At 45.5% G+C, this 27,669-nt stretch overlaps 1 protein-coding gene across 1 annotated transcript in view; it reads right to left on the minus strand.

Annotated features, from left to right (window-relative positions):
* LOC120043428 (adhesion G protein-coupled receptor B3-like) overlaps positions 1-27,669 on the minus strand; it is a 119,787-nt gene that overhangs the window by 54,936 nt on the left and 37,182 nt on the right. The gene's annotated exons all lie outside the window — the stretch shown is intronic.

A 27,669-nucleotide genomic window follows, 5' to 3' on the forward strand; every position in this document is an offset into this window, starting at 1 on the left:
GTTAACTAGTGAGAGGTGAGGACAACATTACAGTTAACTAGTGAGGGGTGAGGACAACATTACAGTTAACTAGTGAGAGGTGAGGACAACATTACAGTTAACTAGTGAGAGGTGTGGACAACATTACAGTTAACTAGTGAGAGGTGAGGACAACATTACAGTTAACTAGTGAGAGGTGAGGACAACATTACAGTTAACTAGTGAGAGGTGAGGACAACATTACAGTTAACTAGTGAGGGGTGAGGACAACATTACAGTTAACTAGTGAGAGGTGAGGATGACATTACAGTTAACTAGTGAGAGGTGTGGACAACATTACAGTTAACTAGTGAGAGGTGAGGACAACATTACAGTTAACTAGTGAGAGGTGTGGACAACATAACAGTTAACTAGTGAGAGGTGAGGACAACATTATAGTTAACTAGTGAGAGGTGAGGACAACATTACAGTTAACTAGTGAGAGGTGAGGACAACATTACAGTTAACTAGTGAGAGGTGAGGACAACATTACAGTTAACTAGTGAGATGTGAGGACAACATTACAGTTAACTAGTGAGAGGTGAGGACAACATTACAGTTAACTGGTGAGAGGTGAGGACAACATTACAGTTACCTAGTGAGAGGTGAGGACAACATTACAGTTAACTAGTGAGAGGTGAGGACAACATTACAGTTAACTAGTGAGAGATGTGGACAACATTACAGTTAACTAGTGATAGGTGAGGACAACATTACAGTTAACTAGTGAGAGGTGAGGACAACATTACAGTTAACTAGTGAGAGGTGAGGACAACATTACAGTTACCTAGTGAGAGGTGAGGACAACATTACAGTTAACTAGTGAGAGGTGAGGACAACATTACAGTTAACTAGTGAGAGGTGAGGACAACATTACAGTTAACTAGTGAGAGGTGAGGACAACATTACAGTTAACTAGTGAGAGGTGTGGACAACATTACAGTTAACTAGTGAGAGGTGAGGACAACATTATAGTTAACTAGTGAGAGGTGAGGACAACATTACAGTTAACTAGTGAGAGGTGAGGACAACATTACAGTTAACTAGTGAGAGGTGAGGACAACATTACAGTTAACTAGTGAGAGGTGTGGACAACATTACAGTTAACTAGTGAGAGGTGTGGACAACATTATAGTTAACTAGTGAGAGGTGTGGACAACATTACAGTTAACTAGTGAGAGGTGTGGACAACATTATAGTTACCTAGTGAGAGGTGAGGACAACATTACAGTTAACTAGTGAGAGGTGAGGACAACATTACAGTTAACTAGTGAGAGGTGAGGACAACATTACAGTTAACTAGTGAGAGGTGAGGGCAACATTACAGTTAACTAGTGAGAGGTGAGGACAACATTACAGTTAACTAGTGAGAGGTGAGGACAACATTACAGTTAACTAGTGAGAGGTGAGGACAACATTACAGTTAACTAGTGAGAGGTGAGGACAACATTACAGTTAACTAGTGAGAGGTGAGGACAACATCACAGTTAACTAGTGAGAGGTGAGGACAACGTTACAGTTAACTAGTGAGAGGAGAGGACAACATTACAGTTAACTAGTGAGATGTGAGGACAACATTATAGTTAACTAGTGAGAGGTGAGGACAACATACAGTTAACTAGTGAGAGGTGAGGACAACATTACAGTTAACTAGTGAGAGGTGAGGACAACATTATAGTTAACTAGTGAGAGGTGAGGACAACATACAGTTAACTAGTGAGAGGTGAGGACAACATTACAGTTAACTAGCGAGAGGTGTGGACACCTTTACAGTTAACTAGCGAGAGGTGAGGACAACATTACAGTTAACTAGTGAGTGGTGAGGACAACATTACAGTTAACTAGTGAGAGGTGAGGACAACATTATAGTTAACTAGTGAGAGGTGAGGACAACATTACAGTTAACTAGTGAGAGGTGTGGACAACATTACAGTTAACTAGTGAGAGGTGTGGACAACATTACAGTTAACTAGTGAGAGGTGAGGACAACATTACAGTTAACTAGTGAGAGGTGTGGACACCTTTACAGTTAACTAGCGAGAGGTGAGGACAACATTACAGTTAACTAGTGAGTGGTGAGGACAACATTACAGTTAACTAGTGAGAGGTGAGGACAACATTATAGTTAACTAGTGAGAGGTGAGGACAACATTACAGTTAACTAGTGAGAAGTGTGTACAACATTACAGTTAACTAGTGAGAGGTGTGGACCACATTATAGTTAACTAGTGAGAGGTGAGGACATCATTACAGTTAACTAGTGAGAGGTGAGGACAACATTACAGTTAACTAGTGAGAGGTGTGGACAACATTACAGTTAACTAGTGAGAGGTGTGGACAACATTACAGTTAACTAGTGAGAGGTGAGGACAACATTACAGTTAACTAGTGAGAGGTGAGGGCAACATTACAGTTAACTAGTGAGAGGTGAGGACAACATTACAGTTAACTAGTGAGAGGTGAGGACAACATTACAGTTAACTAGTGACAGGTGTGGACAACATTACAGTTAACTAGTGAGATGTGTGGACAACATTACAGTTAACTAGTGAGAGGTGAGGACAACATTACAGTTTACTAGTGAGAGGTGTGGACAACATTACAGTTAACTAGTGAGAGGTGTGGGCAACATTACAGTTAACTAGTGAGAGGTGAGGACAACATTACAGTTAACTAGTGAGAGGTGAGGACAACATTACAGTTAACTAGTGAGAGGTGAGGACAACATTACAGTTACCTAGTGAGAGGTGAGGACAACATTACAGTTAACTAGTGAGAGGTGAGGACAACATTACAGTTAACTAGTGAGAGGTGAGGACAACATTACAGTTAACTAGTGAGAGGTGAGGACAACATTACAGTTAACTAGTGAGAGGTGAGGACAACATTACAGTTAACTAGTGAGAGGTGAGGACAACATTACAGTTAACTAGTGAGAGGTGTGGACAACATTACAGTTAACTAGTGAGAGGTGAGGACAACATTACAGTTAACTAGTGAGAGGTGAGGACAACATTACAGTTAACTAGTGAGAGGTGAGGACAACATTACAGTTAAGTAGTGAGAGGTGAGGACAACATTACAGTTACCTAGTGAGAGGTGAGGACAACATTACAGTTAACTAGTGAGAGGTGAGGACAACATTACAGTTAACTAGTGAGAGGTGAGGACAACATTACAGTTAACTAGTGAGAGTTGAGGACAACATTACAGTTAACTAGTGAGAGGTGAGGACAACATTACAGTTAACTAGTGAGAGGTGAGGACAACATTACAGTTAACTAGTGAGGGGTGAGGACAACATTACAGTTAACTAGTGAGAGGTGAGGACGACATTACAGTTAACTAGTGAGAGGTGAGGACAACATTACAGTTAACTAGTGAGAGGTGAGGACAACATTACAGTTAACTAGTGAGAGGTGTGGACAACATTACAGTTAACTAGTAAGAGGTGAGGACAACATTATAGTTAACTAGTGAGAGGTGAGGACAACATTACAGTTAACTAGTGAGAGGTGAGGACAACATTACAGTTAACTAGTGAGGGGTGAGGACAACATTACAGTTACCTAGTGAGAGGTGAGGACAACATTACAGTTAACTAGTGAGAGGTGAGGACAACATTACAGTTAACTAGTGAGAGGTGAGGACAACATTACAGTTAACTAGTGAGAGGTGAGGACAACATTACAGTTAACTAGTGAGAGGTGAGGACAACATTACAGTTAACTAGTGAGAGGTGAGGACAACATTACAGTTAACTAGTGAGAGGTGAGGACAACATTACAGTTAACTAGTGAGAGGTGAGGACAACATTACAGTTACCTAGTGAGAGGTGAGGACAACATTACAGTTAACTAGTGAGAGATGAGGACAACATTACAGTTACCTAGTGAGAGGTGAGGACAACATTACAGTTAACTAGTGAGAGGTGAGGACAACATTACAGTTAACTAGTGAGAGTTGAGGACAACATTACAGTTAACTAGTGAGAGGTGAGGACAACATTACAGTTAACTAGTGCCATATCAGTGCAGCCGTTACATAGATCAAAACCACATCTCAAATGTCCCCCACATGTCCTATCTACTGTAGTCTGCTTGACCAGGGCCCGTAGAGCACTAGGAAATACAGTGCCATTTGGGACCAGGAAGTAGACGTGGGAAGAGAGGCGAGAAACTTCACAGTTATCTTATTACTGCAACATCAGTGCTGCCATGACATGTACACAGCATTAGTCAGTAGTGTTATACCAGCGTTCCGCTTGGAACTGTCTCCTGGGAGAGAGGGAGTGTGGTGTGTAAAACAGGGGTGGGAAAACGTAGAGGCATTATGTGAGGGATAGAAGCAAACAGAATGTCATAGGGTTATGTAAAGACTTAACTTCTAACAGACCGTTTACTTTGACTCATTTTACTTGTCCAACATGAACCACAACAATCTAAAAATGTTCATATTTCACTCATCAGACATCTCACCTCTGACCAGGACATGGCTACTAGCTACTAGATTCGAGTACCCTTTGTGACGCCCCTCCCACTCTGTCTGCCGTATTCTTTCTCTTTGATCTTGTTTTCCTTATTAGGATGTCAGCGGGCGGGGCTGGGAGGGTGGTCAATGACATGGGACACACCTGGGCTCGGGGATGAATACACCTCTTCCCCATTCATTGAGGAGACTCTCTCCATGCAGACACACTGTTAGATTTAGGATGTGTCATTTTTTGTAGCCGTTTTGTTTGTTTGCTTTGGCACCTTTTAACATCACATTTATGCACACAACCATTCACGTACACTGCTGATTACTAACTGCACACACCAGTGTTAATTGTATTTATGTTACTTCAGTTAATAAATATATTTTTGTTATTCCTTATCTCCACATTGTCTCCCTTTTTGTTACGGACTTCGACCCGGTTCGTGACAACTTATATAAAAAATATATATTTTACCTTTATTAACTAGGCAAGTCAGTTAAGAACAAACTCTTATTTTCAATTATAGTCAGTTAAGAACGACTTGATTAGTGTAGTGTAGAAACTATTACATTACAACGGAACGATTTGATTAGTGTAGTGTTAGCTAGCTACATAGTTGTCTTTGCTGTCTTTGTATCTAAGATAATTGTGTAGTTTAGAGTAATTATCGAGGTTATCTAGCCAGCTATTTTCGTCCGCCGCGCCGCGCCACCGTTCTCCTACTAAGTCAACAACTGCTAGCTAGCTAGTCAACTTCTACCGACTAGCAGCACTGTAGAAACTATAATACATTACAACGGAACGATTTGATTAGTGTAGTGTTAGCTAGCTACATAGTTGTCTTTGCTGTCTTTGTATCTAAGATAATTGTGTAGTTTAGAGTAATTATCGAGGTTAGCTAGCCAGCTATTTTCGTCGCCGCGCCACCGTTCTCCTACCTAGTCAACAACTGCTAGCTAGCTAGTCAACTTCTACCGACTAGCAGCACTGTAGTAACTAATAATACATTACAACGGAACGATTTGATTAGTGTAGTGTTAGCTAGATACATAGTTGTCTTTGCTGTCTTTGTATCTAAGATAATTGTGTAGTTTAGAGTAATTATCGAGGTTATCGAGGTTACCTAGCCAGTTATCGAAGTTACCTAGCCAGCTACACTTTCAAACAAAGTCAACAACGCAGCCACTGCTAGCTAGCCTACTTCACCAGCCAGCAGTACTGTATCATTTTAATCATTTTAGTCAATAAGATTTTTGCAACGTAAGCTTAACTTTCTGAACATTCGAGACGTGTAGTCCACTTGTCATTCCAATCTCCTTTGCATTAGCGTAGCCTCTTCTGTAGCCTGTCAACTATGTGTCTGTCTATCCCTGTTCTCTCCTCTCTGCACAGACCATACAAACGCTTCACACCGCGTGGCCGCTGCCACTCTAACCTGGTGGTCCCAGCGCGCACGACCAACGTGGAGTTCCAGGTCTCCGGCAGCCTTTGGAACTGCCGATCTGCGGCCAACAAGGCAGAGTTCATCTCAGCCTATGCTTCCCTCCAGTCCCTCGACTTCTTGGCACTGACGGAAACATGGATTACCACAGATAACACTGCTACTCCTACTACTCTCTCCTCATCTGCCCACGTGTTCTCGCACACCCCGAGAGCTTCTGGTCAGCGGGGTGGTGGCACTGGGATCCTCATCTCTCCCAAGTGGACATTCTCTCTTTCTCCCCTGACCCATCTGTCTATCGCCTCCTTTGAATTCCATGCTGTCACAGTTACCAGCCCTTTCAAGCTTAACATCCTTATCATTTATCGCCCTCCAGGTTCCCTTGGAGAGTTCATCAATGAGCTTGACGCCTTGATAAGTTCCTTTCCTGAGGATGGCTCACCTCTCACAGTTCTGGGTGACTTTAACCTCCCCACGTCTACCTTTGACTCATTCCTCTCTGCCTCCTTCTTTCCACTCCTCTCCTCTTTTGACCTCACCCTCTCACCTTCCCCCCCTACTCACAAGGCAGGCAATACGCTTGACCTCATCTTTACTAGATGCTGTTCTTCCACTAATCTCATTGCAACTCCCCTCCAAGTCTCCGACCACTACCTTGTATCCTTTTCCCTCTCGCTCTCATCCAACACTTCCCACTCTGCCCCTACTCGGATGGTATCGCGCCGTCCCAACCTTCGCTCTCTCTCCCCCGCTACTCTCTCCTCTTCCATCCTATCATCTCTTCCCTCTGCTCAAACCTTCTCCAACCTATCTCCTGATTCTGCCTCCTCAACCCTCCTCTCCTCCCTTTCTGCATCCTTTGACTCTCTATGTCCCCTATCCTCCAGGCCGGCTCGGTCCTCCCCTCCTGCTCCGTGGCTCGACGACTCATTGCGAGCTCACAGAACAGGGCTCCGGGCAGCCGAGCGGAAATGGAGGAAAACTCGCCTCCCTGTGGACCTGGCATCCTTTCACTCCCTCCTCTCTACATTTTCCTCTTCTGTCTCTGCTGCTAAAGCCACTTTCTACCACTCTAAATTCCAAGCATCTGCCTCTAACCCTAGGAAGCTCTTTGCCACCTTCTCCTCCCTCCTGAATCCTCCCCCCCCCCCCCCCCTCCTCCCTCTCTGCGGATGACTTCGTCAACCATTTTGAAAAGAAGGTCGACGACATCCGATCCTCGTTTGCTAAGTCAAACGACACCGCTGGTTCTGCTCACACTGCCCTACCCTGTGCTTTGACCTCTTTCTCCCCTCTCTCTCCAGATGAAATCTCGCGTCTTGTGACGGCCGGCCGCCCAACAACCTGCCCGCTTGACCCTATCCCCTCCTCTCTTCTCCAGACCATTTCCGGAGACCTTCTCCCTTACCTCACCTCGCTCATCAACTCATCCTTGACCGCTGGCTACGTCCCTTCCGTCTTCAAGAGAGCGAGAGTTGCACCCCTTCTGAAAAAACCTACACTCGATCCCTCCGATGTCAACAACTACAGACCAGTATCCCTTCTTTCTTTTCTCTCCAAAACTCTTGAACGTGCCGTCCTTGGCCAGCTCTCCTGCTATCTCTCTCAGAATGACCTTCTTGATCCTAATCAGTCAGGTTTCAAGACTAGTCATTCAACTGAGACTGCTCTTCTCTGTGTCACGGAGGCGCTCCGCACTGCTAAAGCTAACTCTCTCTCCTCTGCTCTCATCCTTCTAGACCTATCGGCTGCCTTTGATACTGTGAACCATCAGATCCTCCTCTCCACCCTCTCCGAGTTGGGCATCTCCGGCGCGGCCCACGCTTGGATTGCGTCCTACCTGACAGGTCGCTCCTACCAGGTGGCGTGGCGAGAATCTGTCTCCGCACCACGTGCTCTCACCACTGGTGTCCCCCAGGGCTCTGTTCTAGGCCCTCTCCTATTCTCGCTATACACCAAGTCACTTGGCTCTGTCATATCCTCACATGGTCTCTCCTATCATTGCTATGCAGACGACACACAATTAATCTTCTCCTTTCCCCCTTCTGATAACCAGGTGGCGAATCGCATCTCTGCATGTCTGGCAGACATATCAGTGTGGATGACGGATCACCACCTCAAGCTGAACCTCGGCAAGACGGAGCTGCTCTTCCTCCCGGGGAAGGACTGCCGTTCCATGATCTCGCCATCACGGTTGACAACTCCATTGTGTCCTCCTCCCAGAGTGCTAAGAACCTTGGCGTGATCCTGGACAACACCCTGTCGTTCTCAACTAACATCAAGGCGGTGACCCGTTCCTGTAGGTTCATGCTCTACAACATTCGCAGAGTACGACCCTGCCTCACACAGGAAGCGGCGCAGGTCCTAATCCAGGCACTTGTCATCTCCCGTCTGGATTACTGCAACTCGCTGTTGGCTGGGCTCCCTGCCTGTGCCATTAAACCCCTACAACTCATCCAGAACGCCGCAGCCCGTCTGGTGTTCAACCTTCCCAAGTTCTCTCACGTCACCCCGCTCCTCCGCTCTCTCCACTGGCTTCCAGTTGAAGCTCGCATCCGCTACAAGACCATGGTGCTTGCCTACGGAGCTGTGAGGGGAACGGCACCTCCGTACCTTCAGGCTCTGATCAGGCCCTACACCCAAACAAGGGCACTGCGTTCATCCACCTCTGGCCTGCTCGCCTCCCTACCTCTGAGGAAGTACAGTTCCCGCTCAGCCCAGTCAAAACTGTTCGCTGCTCTGGCACCCCAATGGTGGAACAAACTCCCTCACGACGCCAGGTCAGCGGAGTCAATCTCCACCTTCCGGAGACACCTGAAACCCCACCTCTTTAAGGAATACCTAGGATAGGATAAAGTAATCCTTCTAACCCCCCCCCTTAAAAGAGTTAGATGCACTATTGTAAAGTGGTTGTTCCACTGGATATCATAAGGTGAATGCACCAATTTGTAAGTCGCTCTGGATAAGAGCGTCTGCTAAATGACTTAAATGTAAATGTAAATGTAAACGACATATTTTTACCTTGTCAGCTCGGGGAATCAATCTTGCAACCTTCCGGTTACTAGTCCAAAGCTCTAACCACATGGCTACACCAGGACATGGCTACTAGCTACTAGATACTGGTAACCTTTAAAAGGGGACAGACCAGGACATGACTACTAGATACTGGTAACCTTTAAAAGGGGACAGACCAGGACATGACTACCTGATACGGGTAACCTTTAAAAGGGGACAGACCAGGACATGACTACTAGATACTAGATACTGGTAACCTTTAAAAGGGGACAGACCAGGACATGGTTACTAGCTACTAGATACTGGTAACCTTTAAAAGGGAACAGACCAGGACATGACTGCTAGATACTGGTAACCTTTAAAAGGGAACAGACCAGGACATGACTGCTAGATACTGGTAACCTTTAAAAGGGGACAGACCAGGACATGACTACTAGATACTGGTAACCTTTAAAAGGGGACATACCAGGACATGACTACTAGCGACTAGATACTGGTAACCTCTAAAAGGGGACAGACCAGGACATAGCTACTAGATACTGGTAACCTTTAAAAGGGGACAGACCAGGACAAGGCTACTAGATACTGGTAACCTCTAAAAGGGGACAGACCAGGACAAGGCTACTAGATACTGGTAACCTTTAAAAGGGGACAGACCAGGACAAGGCTACTAGATACTGGTAACCTCTAAAAGGGGACAGACCAGGACAAGGCTACTAGATACTGGTAACCTTTAAAAGGGGACAGACCAGGACATGGCTACTAGATACTAGATACTGGTAATCTTTAAAAGGGGACAGACCAGGACATGACTACTAGATACTGGTAACCTTTAAAAGGAGACAGACCAGGACATGACTACTAGATACTGGTAACCTTTAAAAGGGGACAGACCAGGACATGACTACTAGATACTGGTAATCTTTAAAAGGGGACAGACCAGGACAAGGCTACTAGATACTGGTAACCTTTAAAAGGGGACAGACCAGGACATGACTACTAGATACTAGATACTGGTAACCTTTAAAAGGGGACAGACCAGGACATGACTACTAGATACTGGTAACCTTTAAAAGGAGACAGACCAGGACATGACTACTAGATACTGGTAACCTTTAAAAGGGGACAGACCAGGACATGGTTACTAGCTACTAGATACTGGTAACCTTTAAAAGGGGACAGACCAGGACATGACTACTAGATACTGGTAACCTTTAAAAGGGGACAGACCAGGACATGACTACCTGATACGGGTAACCTTTAAAAGGGGACAGACCAGGACATGGCTACTAGCTACGAGATACTGGTAACCTTTAAAAGGGGACAGACCAGGACATGACTACTAGATACTGGTAACCTTTAAAAGGGGACAGACCAGGACATGACTACTAGATACTGGTAACCTTTAGGGGACAGACCAGGACATGACTACTAGATACTGGTAACCTTTAAAAGGAGACAGACCAGGACTTAGTTACTTGCTAGTAGATACTAGTACCTTTTAAAAGGGGGCGTTGCCTAGTGCCTACTAAAAGTGATTGCACAGGTCAGTGCAGTGTTCAAATTAGACATCTGTCAGTACATGTATTGATTTTTGCATTATCAGACAGTGAACCTCTGAGACAGACACCCAGACAGAGCAGGACATGGCTAGTAGATAGACACTACCCTTTAAAAGGACACTGTCTAGTCACCACTGGAGAGCTAGAGACTACCCTTTAAAAGCACACTGTCTAGTCACCTCTGGAGAGCTAGAGACTACCCTTTAAAAGCACACTGTCTAGTCACCACTGGAGAGCTAGAGACTACCCTTTAAAAGCACACTGTCTAGTCACCACTGGAGAGCTAGAGACTACCCTTTAAAAGCACACTGTCTAGTCACCACTAGAGAGCTAGAGACTACCCTTTAAAAGCACACTGTCTATTCACCACTGGAGAGCTAGAGACGACCCTTTAAAAGCACAATGTCTAGTCACCACTGGAGAGCTAGAGACTACCCTTTAAAAGCACAATGTCTAGTCACCTCTGGAGAGCTAGAGACTACCCTTTAAAAGCACACTGTCTAGTCACCACTGGAGAGCTTGAGACTACCCTTTAAAAGCACACTGTCTAGTGACCACTGGAGAGCTAGAGACTACCCTTTAAAAGCACACTGTCTAGTCACCACTAGAGAGCTAGAGACTACCCTTTAAAAGCACACTGTCTAGTCACCACTGGAGAGCTAGAGACTACCCTTTAAAAGCACAATGTCTAGTCACCACTGGAGAGCTAGAGACTACCCTTTAAAAGGACAATGTCTAGTCACCACTGGAGAGCTAGAGACTACCCTTTAAAAGGACACTGTCTAGTCACCACTGGAGAGCTAGAGACTACCCTTTAAAAGCACACTGTCTAGTCACCACTAGAGAGCTAGAGACTACCCTTTAAAAGCACACTGTCTAGTCACCACTGGAGAGCTAGAGACTACCCTTTAAAAGCACACTGTCTAGTCACCACTGGAGAGCTAGAGACTACCCTTTAAAAGCACACTGTCTAGTCACCACTGGAGAGCTAGAGACTACCCTTTAAAAGGACACTGTCTAGTCACCACTGGAGAGCTAGAGACTACCCTTTAAAAGCACACTGTCTAGTGACCACTGGAGAGCTAGAGACGACCCTTTAAAAGCACACTGTCTAGTCACCTCTGGAGAGCTAGAGACTACCCTTTAAAAGCACACTGTCTAGTCACCACTGGAGAGCTAGAGACTACCCTTTAAAAGCACACTGTCTAGTCACCTCTGGAGAGCTAGAGACTACCCTTTAAAAGCACACTGTCTATTCACCACTGGAGAGCTAGAGACGACCCTTTAAAAGCACAATGTCTAGTCACCACTGGGGAGCTAGAGTCTACCCTTTAAAAGCACAATGTCTAGTCACCTCTGGAGAGCTAGAGACTACCCTTTAAAAGCACACTGTCTAGTCACCACTGGAGAGCTAGAGACTACCCTTTAAAAGCACACTGTCTAGTGACCACTGGAGAGCTAGAGACTACCCTTTAAAAGCACACTGTCTAGTCACCACTAGAGAGCTAGAGACTACCCTTTAAAAGCACACTGTCTAGTCACCACTGGAGAGCTAGAGACTACCCTTTAAAAGCACAATGTCTAGTCACCACTGGAGAGCTAGAGACTACCCTTTAAAAGGACAATATCTAGTCACCACTGGAGAGCTAGAGACTACCCTTTAAAAGGACACTGTCTAGTCACCACTGGAGAGCTAGAGACTACCCTTTAAAAGCACACTGTCTAGTCACCACTAGAGAGCTAGAGACTACCCTTTAAAAGCACACTGTCTAGTCACCACTGGAGAGCTAGAGACTACCCTTTAAAAGCACACTGTCTAGTCACCACTGGAGAGCTAGAGACTACCCTTTAAAAGCACACTGTCTAGTCACCACTGGAGAGCTAGAGACTACCCTTTAAAAGGACACTGTCTAGTCACCACTGGAGAGCTAGAGACTACCCTTTAAAAGCACACTGTCTAGTCACCACTGGAGAGCTAGAGATGACCCTTGAAAAGCACACTGTCTAGTGACCACTGGAGAGCTAGAGACGACCCTTTAAAAGCACACTGTCTAGTCACCTCTGGAGAGCTAGAGACTACCCTTTAAAAGCACACTGTCTAGTCACCACTGGAGAGCTAGAGACTACCCTTTAAAAGCACACTGTCTAGTCACCACTGGAGAGCTAGAGACTACCCTTTAAAAGCACACTGTCTAGTGACCACTGGAGAGCTAGAGACTACCCTTTAAAAGGACACTGTCTAGTGACCACTGGAGAGCTAGAGACTACCCTTTAAAAGCACACTGTCCAGTCACCACTGGAGAGCTAGAGACTACCCTTTAAAAGCACACTGTCCAGTCACCACTGGAGAGCTAGAGACTACCCTTTAAAAGCACACTGTCTAGTCACCTCTGGAGAGCTAGAGCCTACCCTTTAAAAGCACACTGTCTAGTCACCACTGGAGAGCTAGAGACTACCCTTTAAAAGCACACTGTCTAGTCACCACTGGAGAGCTAGAGACTACCCTTTAAAAGCACACTGTCTAGTCACCACTGGAGAGCTAGAGACTACCCTTTAAAAGCACACTGTCCAGTCACCACTGGAGAGCTAGAGACTGCCCTTTAAAAGCACACTGTCTAGTCACCACTGGAGAGCTAGAGACTACCCTTTAAAAGGACACTGTCTAGTCACCTCTGGAGAGCTAGAGACTACCCTTTAAAAACACACTGTCTAGTGACCACTGGAGAGCTAGAGACTACCCTTTAAAAGCACACTGTCTAGTCACCACTGGAGAGCTAGAGACTACCCTTTAAAAGCACACTGTCTAGTCACCACTGGAGAGCTAGAGACTACCCTTTAAAAGCACACTGTCCAGTCACCACTGGAGAGCTAGAGACTACCCTTTAAAAGCACACTGTCTAGTCACCACTGGAGAGCTAGAGACTACCCTTTAAAAGCACACTGTCTAGTCACCACTGGAGAGCTAGAGACTACCCTTTAAAAGCACACTGTCTAGTCACCACTGGAGAGCTAGAGACTACCCTTTAAAAGGACACTGTCTAGTCACCTCTGGAGAGCTAGAGACTACCCTTTAAAAGCACAATGTCTAGTCACCACTGGAGAGCTAGAGACTACCCTTTAAAAGCACACTGTCCAGTCACCACTGGAGAGCTAGAGACTACCCTTTAAAAGCACAATGTCTAGTCACCACTGGAGAGCTAGAGACTACCCTTTAAAAGCACACTGTCTAGTGACCACTGGAGAGCTAGAGACTACCCTTTAAAAGCACAATGTCTAGTCACCACTGGAGAGCTAGAGACTACCCTTTAAAAGCACACTGTCTAGTCACCACTGGAGAGCTAGAGACTATCCTTTAAAAGCACACTGTCCAGTCACCACTGGAGAGCTAGAGACTACCCTTTAAAAGCACACTGTCTAGTCACCACTGGAGAGCTAGAGACTACCCTTTAAAAGGACACTGTCTAGTCACCTCTGGAGAGCTAGAGACTACCCTTTAAAAGCACACTGTCTAGTGACCACTGGAGAGCTAGAGACTACCCTTTAAAAGCACACTGTCTAGTCACCACTGGAGAGCTAGAGACTACCCTTTAAAAGCACACTGTCTAGTGACCACTGGAGAGCTAGAGACTACCCTTTAAAAGCACACTGTCTAGTCACCACTGGAGAGCTAGAGACTACCCTTTAAAAGGACACTGTCTAGTCACCACTGGAGAGCTAGAGACTACCCTTTAAAAGCACACTGTCTAGTCACCACTGGAGAGCTAGAGACTACCCTTTAAAAGGACACTGTCTAGTGACCACTGGAGAGCTAGAGACTACCCTTTAAAAGCACACTGTCTAGTCACCACTGGAGAGCTAGAGACTACCCTTTAAAAGCACACTGTCTAGTCACCACTGGAGAGCTAGAGACTACCCTTTAAAAGGACACTGCTTAGTGACCACTGGAGAGTGATTTCTTAGGATAGGGCAGGATGTCTGTCCTTAGGGACCATCCATCAGTGTCAGAGAGAATGCAAAGGAAGCGTGCATGGATAGAGACAGAGCAACACACACACGCATGCACACCTGTCTCATCCCAGCTGATACACATTAAGACACACTAATCCGATCGTTGACCTTGAAGAGATCGGCCCACTATCTTGGCAGACCTGAATCTAGCAGAGAGGGATCAGCTGTAATCAGAGGGGACTTCATTTGGGGGCAGACATTTTGTCTGATTTGAGTGAGGCAGACTGTTACTGCGCTGATGATGATGATAGTGAGGCAGACTGTTACTGAGCTGATGATGATAGTGAGGCAGACTGTTACTGGGCTGATGATGATGATAGTGAGGCAGACTGTTACTGCGCTGATGATGATGATAGTGAGGCAGACTGTTACTGCGCTGATGATGATGATAGTGAGGCAGACTGTTACTGCGCTGATGATGATGATAGTGAGGCAGACTGTTACTGAGCTGATGATGATAGTGAGGCAGACTGTTACTGGGCTGATGATGATGATAGTGAGGCAGACTGTTACTGCGCTGATGATGATGATAGTGAGGCAGACTGTTACTGTGCTGATGATGATGATAGTGAGGCAGACTGTTACTGTGCTGATGATGATGATGATAGTGAGGCAGACTGTTACTGGGCTGATGATGATGATAGTGAGGCAGACTGTTACTGAGCTGATGATGATGATGATAGTGAGGCAGACTGTTACTGCGCTGATGATGATGATAGTGAGGCAGACTGTTACTGGGCTGATGATGATGATAGTGAGGCAGACTGTTACTGAGGTGATGATGATGATGATGATGATAGTGAGGCAGACTGTTACTGGGCTGATGATGATGATAGTGAGGCAGACTGTTACTGCGCTGATGATGATGATAGTGAGGCAGACTGTTACTGGGCTGATGATGATGATAGTGAGGCAGACTGTTACTGAGCTGATGATGATGATAGTGAGGCAGACTGTTACTGGGCTGATGATGATGATAGTGAGGCAGACTGTTACTGCGCTGATGATGATGATAGTGAGGCAGACTGTTACTGAGCTGATGATGATGATAGTGAGGCAGACTGTTACTGTGCTGATGATGATGATAGTGAGGCAGACTGTTACTGTGCTGATGATGATGATAGTGAGACAGACTGTTACTGTGCTGATGATGATGATAGTGAGGCAGACTGTTACTGTGCTGATGATGATGATGATAGTGAGGCAGACTGTTACTGCGCTGATGATGATGATAGTTAGACAGACGTGTGTGTGTGTGTGTGTGTGTGTGTGTGTGTGTGTGTGTGTGTGTGTGTGTGTGTGTGTGTGTGTGTGTGTGTGTGTGTGTGTGTGTGTGTGTGTGTGTGTGTATGTGGGTGTGTGTGTGTATGTGTGTGCCTATATGGGCATTTGTGTATACCTGTATGCATCTGTGCATGTGTCTGTGTTTACAGGTGCCTATGTTCATGTGTTCTTTAGTGTGTGAGTGTGTGTGTTGCATACACACACATCACGTATGTGTGTGAGTGTGTGGCCAGAGGAAGTGGGCAAATAGGCTGAAGTTGAAGGCTTCAGACAGGGAGATACCAGAGCCCTGGCTGACTGACTGGCTCACTAGCTGGCTGACTGGCTGACTAGCTGACTAGCTGACTAGCTGTGACTAGCTGACTGGCTGGCTGGCTGGCTGTCTGACTAGCTGGCTGGCTGGCTGACTGGCTGACTGGCTGGCTGGCTGGCTGACTGGCTGACTAGCTGACCAGCTGACTAGCTGACTGGCTGGCTAGCTGGCTGGCTGACTGGCTGACTGGCTGACTGGCTGGCTAGCTGACTGGCTGACTGGCTGGCTGGTTGTCTGACTAGCTGGCTGACTAGCTGGCTGGCTGGCTGTCTGACTAGCTGTCTGACTGGCTGTCTGACTGGCTGACTAGCTGACTGGCTGACTGACTGGCTAGCTGACTGGCTGGCTGGCTAGATGACTAGCTGGCTGGCTGGCTGGCTGTCTGACTAGCTGGCTGGCTGTCTGACTAGCTGGCTGACTGGCTGGCTGACTGGCTGACTAGCTGACTGGCTGACTGGCTGGCTAGCTGACTGGCTGGCTGTCTGACTAGCTAGCTGGCTAGCTGGCAGACTGGCTGGCTGGCTGACTGACTAGCTGGCTGGCTGACTGGCTGGCTGACTGACTAGCTATCAGGGGGAGAAAAGCATATTTCTCCTCCCCTATGTGACCCATGCGCAGGCCCTCGCTGGATGAATGGGGTAAAGGCTGCAGTGGAGGTGGATTCAAAGAGAAGCACCAGATCATCTCTTTATGCTCACACCACAGCAACAAGGTCTTTCCTCCTTTCCTTAGCAACAGACACACATACACACTGAGTGTACAAAACAACACCTTCCTAATATTGAGTTGAACCCCCATTTTGCCCTCAGAACAGCCTCAATTCGTCGGGGCATAGACTCTACAAGGTGTCGAAAGCGTTCTACAGGGATGCTGGCCCATGTTGACTCCAATACTTCCCACAGTTGTGTCAAGTTGGCTGGATGTCCTTGGGTGGTGGACCATTCTTGATACACACGGGAAACTGTTGAGCGTGAAAAACCCAGCAGCACTGAAGTTCTTGACACAAATGTCTGGCTCCTACTACCATACCCCGTTCAGAGGCACTTCAATCTTTTGTCTTGCCCGTTCACCCTATGAATGTAACACATACACAATCCATGTCTCAAGTCTCAAGGCTTTAAAATCCTTCTTTAACCTGTCTCCTCCCCTTCATCTACACTGATTGAAGTGGATGTAATAAGTGACATCAATAAGGGATCATATCTTTCACCTGGATTCACCTGGTCAGTCTATGTCATGGAAAGAGCAGGTGTTCTTAATGTTTTGTCCACTCAGTGTATTTCTCTGCTCGACAGCAACCATACTACAACTCCCATCCTCTCCACAGCATTGACACATCTTATTTGCCTTTATTTAACCAGCTAAGTAATTGAGAACACATTCTCATTCACAATAATGACCAAGACGGAGATATAAACCACAGCAAAGCAGACAATTCTTGACCATTGCCATTCCTCAGCATTACTCTGCCATTCCTCTTCCATTGCCCAACCATTCCTCTTCCATTCCTCTTCCATTGCCCAACCATTCCTCTTCCATTCCTCAACCATTCCACAACCATTCCTCTTCCATTGCCCAACCATTCCTCTTCCATTGCCCAACCATTCCTCTTCCATTCCTCTGCCATTCCTCAACCATTCCTCTTCCATTCCTCTTCCATTCCTCTTCCATTCCTCAACCATTTCACAACCATTCCTCTTCCATTCCTCTTCCATTGCCCAACCATTCCTCTTCCATTCCTCTTCCATTCCTCAACCATTTCACAACCATTCCTCAACCATTCCTCTTCCATTGCCCAACCATTCCTCTTCCATTCCTCTTCCATTGCCCAACCATTCCTCTTCCATTCCTCTTCCATTCCTCAACCATTCCTCTTCCATTCCTCTGCCATTCCTCAACCATTCCTCTTCCATTCCTCTTCCATTGCCCAACCATTCCTCTGCCATTCCTCTTCCATTCCTCTGCCATTCCTCAACCATTCCTCTTCCATTCCTCTTCCATTCCTCAACCATTTCACAACCATTCCTCAACCATTCCTCTTCCATTCCTCTTCCATTCCTCTTCCATTCCTCAAACATTCCTCTTCCATTCCTCAGCCATTCCTCAGCCATTCCTCAACCATTCCACAACCATTCCTCAGCCATTCCTCAGCCATTCCTCAGCCATTCCTCAGCCATTCCTCAGCCATTCCACAACCCTTCCACAACCATTCCTCTTCCATTCCTCTTCCATTCCTCAACCATTCCTCAGCCATTCCTCAGCCATTCCTCAGCCATTCCTCAACCATTCCACAACCATTCCACAACCATTCCTCAGCCATTCCTCAGCCATTCCTCAGCCATTCCTCAACCATTCCACAACCATTCCTCTTCCATTCCTCTTCCATTCCTCTTCCATTCCTCAGCCATTCCTCAGACATTCCTCAGCCATTCCTCAGCCATTCCACAACCATTCCTCTTCCATTTCTCAGCCATTCCTACTGCCAAAAACAACAGACATACAGCTGATATTTTCATCTCTACAACAAGACATGCAGCTCATCCTCCGTTTCCTCAGAAACAGTTATTACAAGGCAGCATCCATCCACACTCATCATAGCCATTCCTGTACTACAAATAACAGGATTTGAAGTTCATTGCTTGTGTTTAGCTTTTAGAACAACAACACATTGTCTAGTTCTAAAATAATGCATAAAAACACGTCTGTCCAGAATCCATCTTTCAGCATGATCCTGTAGATGAGACAGATGGCTGTCATATCAGCTCACGGTCTGGTGAAGATGAACTACACATTTGCCAAAGAAGAACTCTTTATACCTAAATAGACTTGGCCTGAATCGCACATTCTTAAACACCAGGCAGGCAATCCTTACACAGACACACATACACACAAACACACACCCTCCTTAGGCAGACCGAGGGCTCTGTTCCTCAGCCAGTGAACTAATGAACCTTGTCTCCATCCTCCTCTGGGTTCCTAATCAGACAGACAGATTTCCGGTCTGACTTCTGTGTGTGTGTGTGTGTGTGTGTGTGTGTGTGTGTGTGTGTGTGTGTGTGTGTGTGTGTGTGTGTGTGTGTGTGTGTGTGTGTGTGTGTGTGTGTGTGTGTGTGTGTGTGATTTCTGCAGTGGAGATGGGATTTGAATGAGATATGAAGCAGTATGCCAGAAAGAAATGGGTGTAGAAGGAAGGCTGTATGTCTGATGAGGAGCCCAGAGGAAGGCTGTATGTCTGATGAGGAGCCCAGAGGAAGGATATCTTTCTGATGAGGAGCCCAGAGGAAGGATATCTTTCTGATGAGGAGCCCAGAGGAAGGCTGTATGTCTGATGAGGAGCCCAGAGGAAGGATGTCCTTCTGATGAGGAGCCCAGAGGAAGGATATATTTCTGATGAGGAGCCCAGAGGAAGGCTGTATGTCTGATGAGGAGCCCAGAGGAAGGCTGTATGTCTGATGAGGAGCCCAGAGGAAGGCTGTATGTCTGATGAGCCCAGAGGAAGGATATCCTTCTGATGAGGAGCCCAGACGAAGGCTGTATGTCTGATGAGGAGCCCAGAGGAAGGCTGTATGTCTGATGAGGAGCCCAGAGGAAGGCTGTATGTCTGATGAGGAGCCCAGAGGAAGGCTGTATGTCTGATGAGGAGCCCAGAGGAAGGATGTCCTTCTGATGAGGAGCCCAGACGAAGGCTGTATGTCTGATGAGGAGCCCAGAGGAAGATGGAGATGAGGTTCAAATCAAATCAAAATTTATTGGTTGCGTACACATATTTGTAGGTGTTATAGCAGGTGCAGTGAAATGCTTATGTTACTAGCTCCAACAGTGTAGAAGAGTTTCTACAGTACAAATACAGTACAAATACACAAATAATCAAAGATCCAAACAATTAATCAAGAAATTACAATGAGTGAGAACGTGTAGGAATCCAGAATATAAATACATGGTGTGTATAGACAGTACAGAATGTACAGAATGTATCAGAATCCAGAATATAAATACATGGTGTGTATAGACAACATAGAATGTGTCAGAATCCAGAATATAAATACATGGTGTGTATAGACAGTACAGAATGTATCAGAATCCAGAATATAAATACATGGTGTGTATAGACAGTAAAGAATCTGGAAAAGAAAATGGTATGTACAGTAGTAGGTATATTAGGATGAGCTATGTGGAGAATACAGTAGAGACATACACAGTGAGTAAACAACATTATATAAATAGATTATGAGGTGACCAGCGCTCGATGACTCTATATATATGGGGCGTTAGTCTCAAGGAGCAGGGCAGGTAGCTGATCAATAGTCTTATGGCCTGGAGATAGAAGCCGTTTTTCAGTCATTCAGTCCCAGCTTGGATGCACCTGTACCGGCTCTGTCTGCTAGATGGTAGCAGGGTGAACAGACCGTGACTTCATCAGTTTACTGGCTGACAGACAGAGAATAGGAGGGTGTTTAAAAATGGACGGTTAGGCAGAGAGAGTTCTTGGCCAGCTGTACCTCCATGATCTTTGTCTTTCTGATTATCTCATCTCCACTACCCACCTCTGACCCAAACCCTAACCCTAACCTCAGCAGGCTGACAAGATGGCGCTGCAGTGAATAGCAACTGTTTTACAGGCTCCTGACCAATTCTGATGTTTTTTGTTTGTGTTTTTTTTACGGTGATCTTACAATTTTTTTTCCATAATGTGTCCGCCATCCCCCAGACTTGAAAGAGCAAGCGACGGCAGAGAAGAGGCAGACGAGTCGGTATCCTGACAAAACTACTTTGGCGAGCAAATAAACCGCCTTCTATTGAGGAACGTACAATCACCGAAGAACAAACTGGAAGAGCTCCGCTCGTGACTATCCTATCAGCGGGACCCGAAGAACTGTAATATTCTCTGTTTCTCTGAGACATGGTTGAACAAGGACATGGATAATATACACCTCGCTGATTTCTCCATGCATCGTCTAGACCGGACGGGGGAAGAAGTGGGAGGAGTGGCTCTTTGTTAACCACAACTGGTGGGCGATCTCTAATGTTAAGAACGTTTCAAGTTTTCCTTCGCCTGAGGTAGAATACTTAATGATAAGCTGCAGACCATACTATTTACCAAGATTGTTTTCATATATATGTTCCATAGCTGTCTATTTACCACCACAAACCGATGCTTGCACTAAGACCACGCTCAACATGCTGTATAGGGCTATAAGCAAATCAAAAAGTGCACATCCAGAGTTGGCACATCTTGTGGCCAGATGACTTTAATGCAGGGAAACAGAAATCTGTTTTACCTCAGTTTTACCAGCATGTCACCTGTGCAACTAGAGGCGACAAAGCCCTTGATCACCTTGATGCACAGAAATGCTTACAAGGCATTCCCTCGCCCTCCCTTTGGCAAATCTGACCATAACTTTAACCTCCTAATTCCTTCTTACAAGCAAAAACTCAAACAGCAAGTACCAGTGACACACTCAATGTGTAAGTGGTCTGATGAAGCAGATGCTAAGTTACAGAACTGTTTTGCTAGCACAGACTAGAATATGTTCCGTGATTCATCCCCTGGCATTGAGGAGTTTACCACATTAGGCACCGGCTTCATTAATAAGTGCATTGACGGCATCATCTCCACAGTGACTGTGCGTACATATCCTAACCAGAAGCCATTGATTACAGGCAACATCCGCACTGAGTTTAAGGCCAGAGCTGCCACTTTCAAGGAGCGGGACACTAATCCGGACGCTTTCTGTTCCTCCACACCTATAGGCAGAAACTTAAACATGAAGCACATGTGGTAAGGACTGTTCAACGTTGGTTTGACCAATTGGAATCTATGTTTTAAGATTGTTTTGATCACGCGGTGTGGGAAATGGTACACTGACTCTGTGACTGGGTTCATCAGGAAGTGCATAGAGGATGTTGTTCCCACTGTGAAAATTATAACTTACCCAAACCAAAAACTGTGGATAGATGGCAGCATATGTGCAAAACTGAACGCGTGAACCACCGCATTTAACCATGGCAAGGTGACATGGACGTCTAAACAGCTATGCCCTCCGTAAGGCAATCAAAGAGACAAAACGACAGTACAGGGACAAAGTGGAGTCGCAATTCATCGGCTCAGACACGAGACATATGTAGCAGGGACTCCAGACAATTACGGATTAGAAAGTGAAATCAAGCCACGTTGAGCACATCGACGCCTCGCTCCCGGATAAGCTAAACACCTTCTTCGCCCGCATCGAGCTGCTGACACAGGCCGCCTCCGTTCACAAGAACTGGGTGCTCTCGTTCTCCGTGGCCAACGTGAGTAAGTCATTTAAGTGTGTTAACCCTCTCAAGGTTGCCGGCCCTGATGGCATCCCTAGCCGCGTCCTCAGACCATGTGCAGACCAGCTGGCTGGAGTGTTTACGGACATAATCAATCTCTCCATATCCCAGTCTGTTATCCCCACTTGCTTCAAGATGTCCACTTTTGTTCCTGCACTCAAAAAAGCTATAGTAACTTAACTAAATTAATATCACCCTGTAGCACTCACTTCTGTCATCATGAAGTGCTTTGAGAGGCTAGTTAAAACTTCTTGAGGATAGGGTGCAGAGTTTTCACTTAGGGAAAAATAGCGTGCCCAATTTCAACTTCGTGCTACTCATCCCCAGAATATAAGATATGCATATTGTTAGTAGATTTGGATAGAAAACACTCTGAAGTTTCTAAAACTGTTTGAATCATATCTGTAAATATAACAGAACTTATATAGCAGTCAAAACCCTGAGGACTAACTTTTTTATTGTTAAGTTCCTGTATGTTCAATGGGTTATCATGGGCAAACCAGAATTCTAATCACTATCCACGCAGTTTCTACTGCTTCCACTGGATGTCGCCATTGTATGGAAAAAGGTTAAGGTTTTTCATTAGTAAACTGAGAAAGATATTGACCCGGAAGTGGAGTGACATCTTGTATTTATGTTTGAGAGTTGAGCAAGACTTGAAAAGTACCGTGAGTTTGTTGATATCCTGTATTGAAAACAGATTGACCCGTCTTCAATTTGATCGATTATTAACGTTTACAAATACCTTAAGTTGTATTACAAAAGTACTTTGAAATGTTTTGGCAAAGTTTAGAGGTAATTTTTTAGATATTTTTGCGCAAATTGAACGCTGTTTTTCCTGGTACAACGGCGCCAAATAAATGGACAATTTGGATATATATGGACGGAATTAATCGAACTAAAGGACCATTTGTGATGTTTATGGGACATATTGGAGTGCCAACAAAAGAATCTCGTCAAAGGTAATGCATGTTTTATATTTTATTTCTGCGTTTTGAGTAGCGCCGGCATGGTTGAAATTGTCAACAAAGAGAGTGTAGTCTTTGTACTATCATCAGATAATAGCATCTCATGCTTTCGCCGAAAAGCCTTTTTGAAATCTGACATGTTGGCTGGATTCACAACGAGTGTAGCTTTAATTTGGTATCTTATATGTGTAATTTAATAAAGTTTGATTTTATAGATTTTTTTTTAAATCTGGCGCTCTACATTTTAACAGGCTGTTGGGACGCAAGCGTCCCGCGATCCCAGAGAAGTTAATGACGGCATAACCTCCACCTTACCCGATAACCTAGACCCACTACAATTTGCATACCGCCCCAATAGATCCACATATGACGCAGTCGTGTGGGATAGGGCAAGAGGAACACCTATGTGTGAATGCTGTTAATTGACTACAGCTCAGTGTACAACACCATAGTACCCTCCAAGCGCATCACTAAGCTCAGGACCCTGGGACTGAACCCCTCCAGCTGCAAATGGAACCTGGACTTCCTGACGAGCTGCCCCCAGGTGGTGAGGGTAGGCAACAACACATCCGCCACACTGACCCTAAACATGGGGTTTCTTCAGGGATGCATGCGTAGTCCCCTCCTGTACTCCCTGTTCACCCACGACTGCGTGGCCATGCAAGACTCCAACATACCATCATTAAGTTTGCTGGCGACACGACGACATGTCAGTAGTAGGCCTGATGACGATGACGATGAGACAGCCTATAGGGAGCAGGTCATTGACCTGGCAGTGTGGTGCCAAGACAACATCTCCCTCAATGTTGGCAAGACAAAGGAGCTGATTAAGGTCTACAGGAAATGGAGGACCAACACACCACAATCCAAATCGACGGGGCTATAGTGGAGCGGGTCGAGAGCCTCAAGTTCCTCGGTGTCCACATCACTAAGTAATTATCATGATCTTAACACACTAACACAGTCGTGAAGAAGGCACGACAAAGCCTCTTCCCCCTCTGGAGGCTGAAAAGATTCAGCATGGGCCCTCAGATCCTCAAAAAGGTCTACAGCTGCACCATTGAGAGTATCTTGACTGGCTGCATCACCGCCTGGTATGGCAACTGCTTCGCATCCAACCGTAAGGCGCGACAGGGGGTAGTGCGTACGGCTCAATACATCACTGGGGCTGAGCTCCCTGCCATCCAGGACCTCTATACCAGGCGGTGTCAGAGGAAGGTCCTAAATATTGTCTAAGACTCCAACCACTCAAGTCATAGACTGTTATCTCTGCTATCCGCACGGCAAGCGGTACCGATGCACCAAGTCTGGAACCAACAGGACTCTGAACAACTTCTACCCCCGAGCCATAAGACTGCTAAATAGTTAACCAACAAGCTACTGAGACTATCTGCAATGACCCCTTTTGCACGAATTATTTTGACTCATCGCATACACTGCTGTTACTGTTTATTTTATATCCTGTTTCCTAGTCACTTTACCCCTACCTATATGTATATATCTACCACATTTACCCCATAGCCCTGCACATGGACTTGATACTGGTACCCCATGTTTATAGCCAAGTTATCATTACTCAGTACTGGTACCCCATGTTTATAGCCAAGTTATCATTACTCAGTACTGGTACCCCATGTTTATAGCCATGTTATCATTACTCAGTACTGGTACCCCATGTATATAGCCAAGTTATCATTACTCAGTACTGGTACCCCATGTAAATAGCCAAGTTATCATTACTCAGTACTGGTACCCCATGTATATAGCCAAGTTATCATTACTCAGTACTGGTACCCCATGTAAATAGACAAGTTATTGTTACTCATTGTGGATTTATTCCTTGTGTTATTATTTTTAAATTTTTCTCTCTGTATTGTTGGGAAGGGCCTGTATGTAAACATTTCACTGTTAGTCTACTCCTGTTGTTTATGAAGCATGTGACAAATACACTTTGATTGATTGATTGATTGACAGACAGAGGATAGAAGAGTGTTAGGCAGAGAGTTCTTGGCCAGCTGTACCTCCATGGTCTTTGTCGTTCTGCTCTCAGTTACAGACATGGGACTGAGCCTTTTTCACAGGAAGTTAGACCAGTGAGTGTGTGTCTGCGTGTGTGAGTGAAAGAGAGTGTGTGTGTGAGTGAGAGAGTGTGTGTGTGTGTGTGTGTGTGTGTGTGTGTGTGTGTGTGTGTGTGTGTGTGTGTGTGTGTGTGTGTGTGTGTGTGTGTGTGTGTGTGTGTGTGTGTGTGTGTGTGTGTCGTAGACCCGACAGACAAAAGTCAGAAACTGCAGTGAGGACCACTAATTAGTACTTGTAGAGAGAGACAGAAAGACTGGGTCGATAGAGGGCAGACTGCCTGCTGTTCTCTTTCTCTCCGTCTTAGTCATTTAGCAGACACCCTTATCCAGAGTGACTTACAGGAGCCATTAGGCTTAAGTGCCTTGCTCAGTAAATATATTTGTTGGCTCTGGATTCAAACCAGCAACCTTTTGGCTACTGGCCCAATGCTCTTAACCACCTCTTAACCACTTTTTAACCACCTAGGTGAATCAAAGAGAAACAGAGGGAAGAAAAACACCAACCATCCAAAATACCTCTCTCTCTCTCTCTCTCTCTCTCTCTCTCTCTCTCTCTCTCTCTCTCTCTCTCTCTCTCTCTCTTGCTCTCTCTCTCTCTCTCTCTCTCTCTCTCTCTTGCTCTCTCTTGCTCTCTCTCTCTCTCTCTCTCTCTCTCTCTCTCTCTCTCTCTCTCTCTCTCTCTCTCTCTCTTGCCCTCTCTCTTGCTCTCTCTCTCTTTCTCCCTCTCTTGCCCTCTCTCTTGCTCTCTCTCTCTTTCTCTCTCTCTCTCTCTCTCTCTCTCTCTCTCTCTCTCTCTCTCTCTCTCTCTCTCTCTCTCTCTCTCTCTCTCCCTCTCTTGCCCTCTCTCTTGCTCTCTCTTTCTCTCTCTCTCTTTCTCTCTCTCTTGCTCTCTCTCTCTCTTTCTCTCTCTCTCTTTCTCTCTCTCTCTCGTTCTCTTTCTCTCTCTCTCTCTTTCTCTCTCTTTCCTCCCTTCGCCCTCCTTTTCTTTCCTCTCTGGAAGGCAGTCATTTGGCACTGGAAGTTCACAAAAGCTCCTGATGTCCTTTGTAAATTAGTGGTCTGTGGAGATGCTGTCTCTACCGGAGACAGGGCGGGTTCGTCTTAAAATAAAGTGGGAGTTTTTGAAGGAAGAGTGGCCACCTCTCAACCCTGAGAGGCTCATTCAGGATGACAGGAGAAGTGACAGGAGGAAAACCCACGCAGATAAAATCATAAAACCCCTGCCTGAGGTTGTACCCAGCATCCTTGGTGAAAAACAAATACTTGACATCTGTATTTTTGTGGGATAAAGACGAGAGGACCTGACCGACACATTTCTGTTCCAGAATATGGCTGATGAATGTGAATAGAATTATTATTTCTGTTCTGTATAAAATATGATTCCATTAGATGTTTCCTTGCTCAATCTACAGTCGGAAGTTTAGTCGGAAGTTTACATACACCTTAGCCAAATACGTTTAAACTCAGTTTTTCACAATTCCTGACATTTAATCAGAGTAAGAATTCCGTTTTAGGTTTTATTTTAAGAATGTGAAATGTCAGAATAATAGTAGAGAGAATGATTTATTTCAGCTTTTATTTCTTTCATCACATTCCCAGTGGGTCAGAAGTTTACATACACTCAATTAGTATTTGGTAGCATTGCCTTTAAATTGTTTAACTTGGGTCAAACATTTTGAGTAGCCTTCCACAAGCTTCCCACAATAAGTTGGGTGAATTTTGGCACATTCCTCCTGACGTTCGCACACACTTTTTCAGTTCTGCCCACAAATTTTCTATAGGTTTGAGGTCAGGGCTTTGTGATGGCCACTCCAATACCTTGACTTTGTTGTCCTTAAGTAATTTTGTCGCAATTTTGTCACAACTTTGGAAGTATGCTTGGGGTCATCGTCCATTTGGAAGACTCATTTGCGACCAAGCTTTAACTTCCTGACTGATGTCTTGAGATGTTGCTTCAATAGATCTACATAATTTTCCTGCCTCATGATGCCATCTATTTTGTGAAGTACACCAGGCCCTCCTGCAGCAAAGCACCCCCACAACATGATGCTGCCACTCATGTGCTTCACGGTTGGGTTGGTGTTTTTCAGCTTGGAAGCCTCCCCCTTTTTCCTCCAAACATAACGATGGTCATTATGGCCAAACAGTTCTATAGACATAATTTTCTGGAATTTTCCAAGCTGTTTAAAG

The sequence above is a fragment of the Salvelinus namaycush genome, unplaced genomic scaffold (assembly GCF_016432855.1).
Source record: "Salvelinus namaycush isolate Seneca unplaced genomic scaffold, SaNama_1.0 Scaffold91, whole genome shotgun sequence".
NCBI lineage: Eukaryota > Metazoa > Chordata > Actinopteri > Salmoniformes > Salmonidae > Salvelinus > Salvelinus namaycush.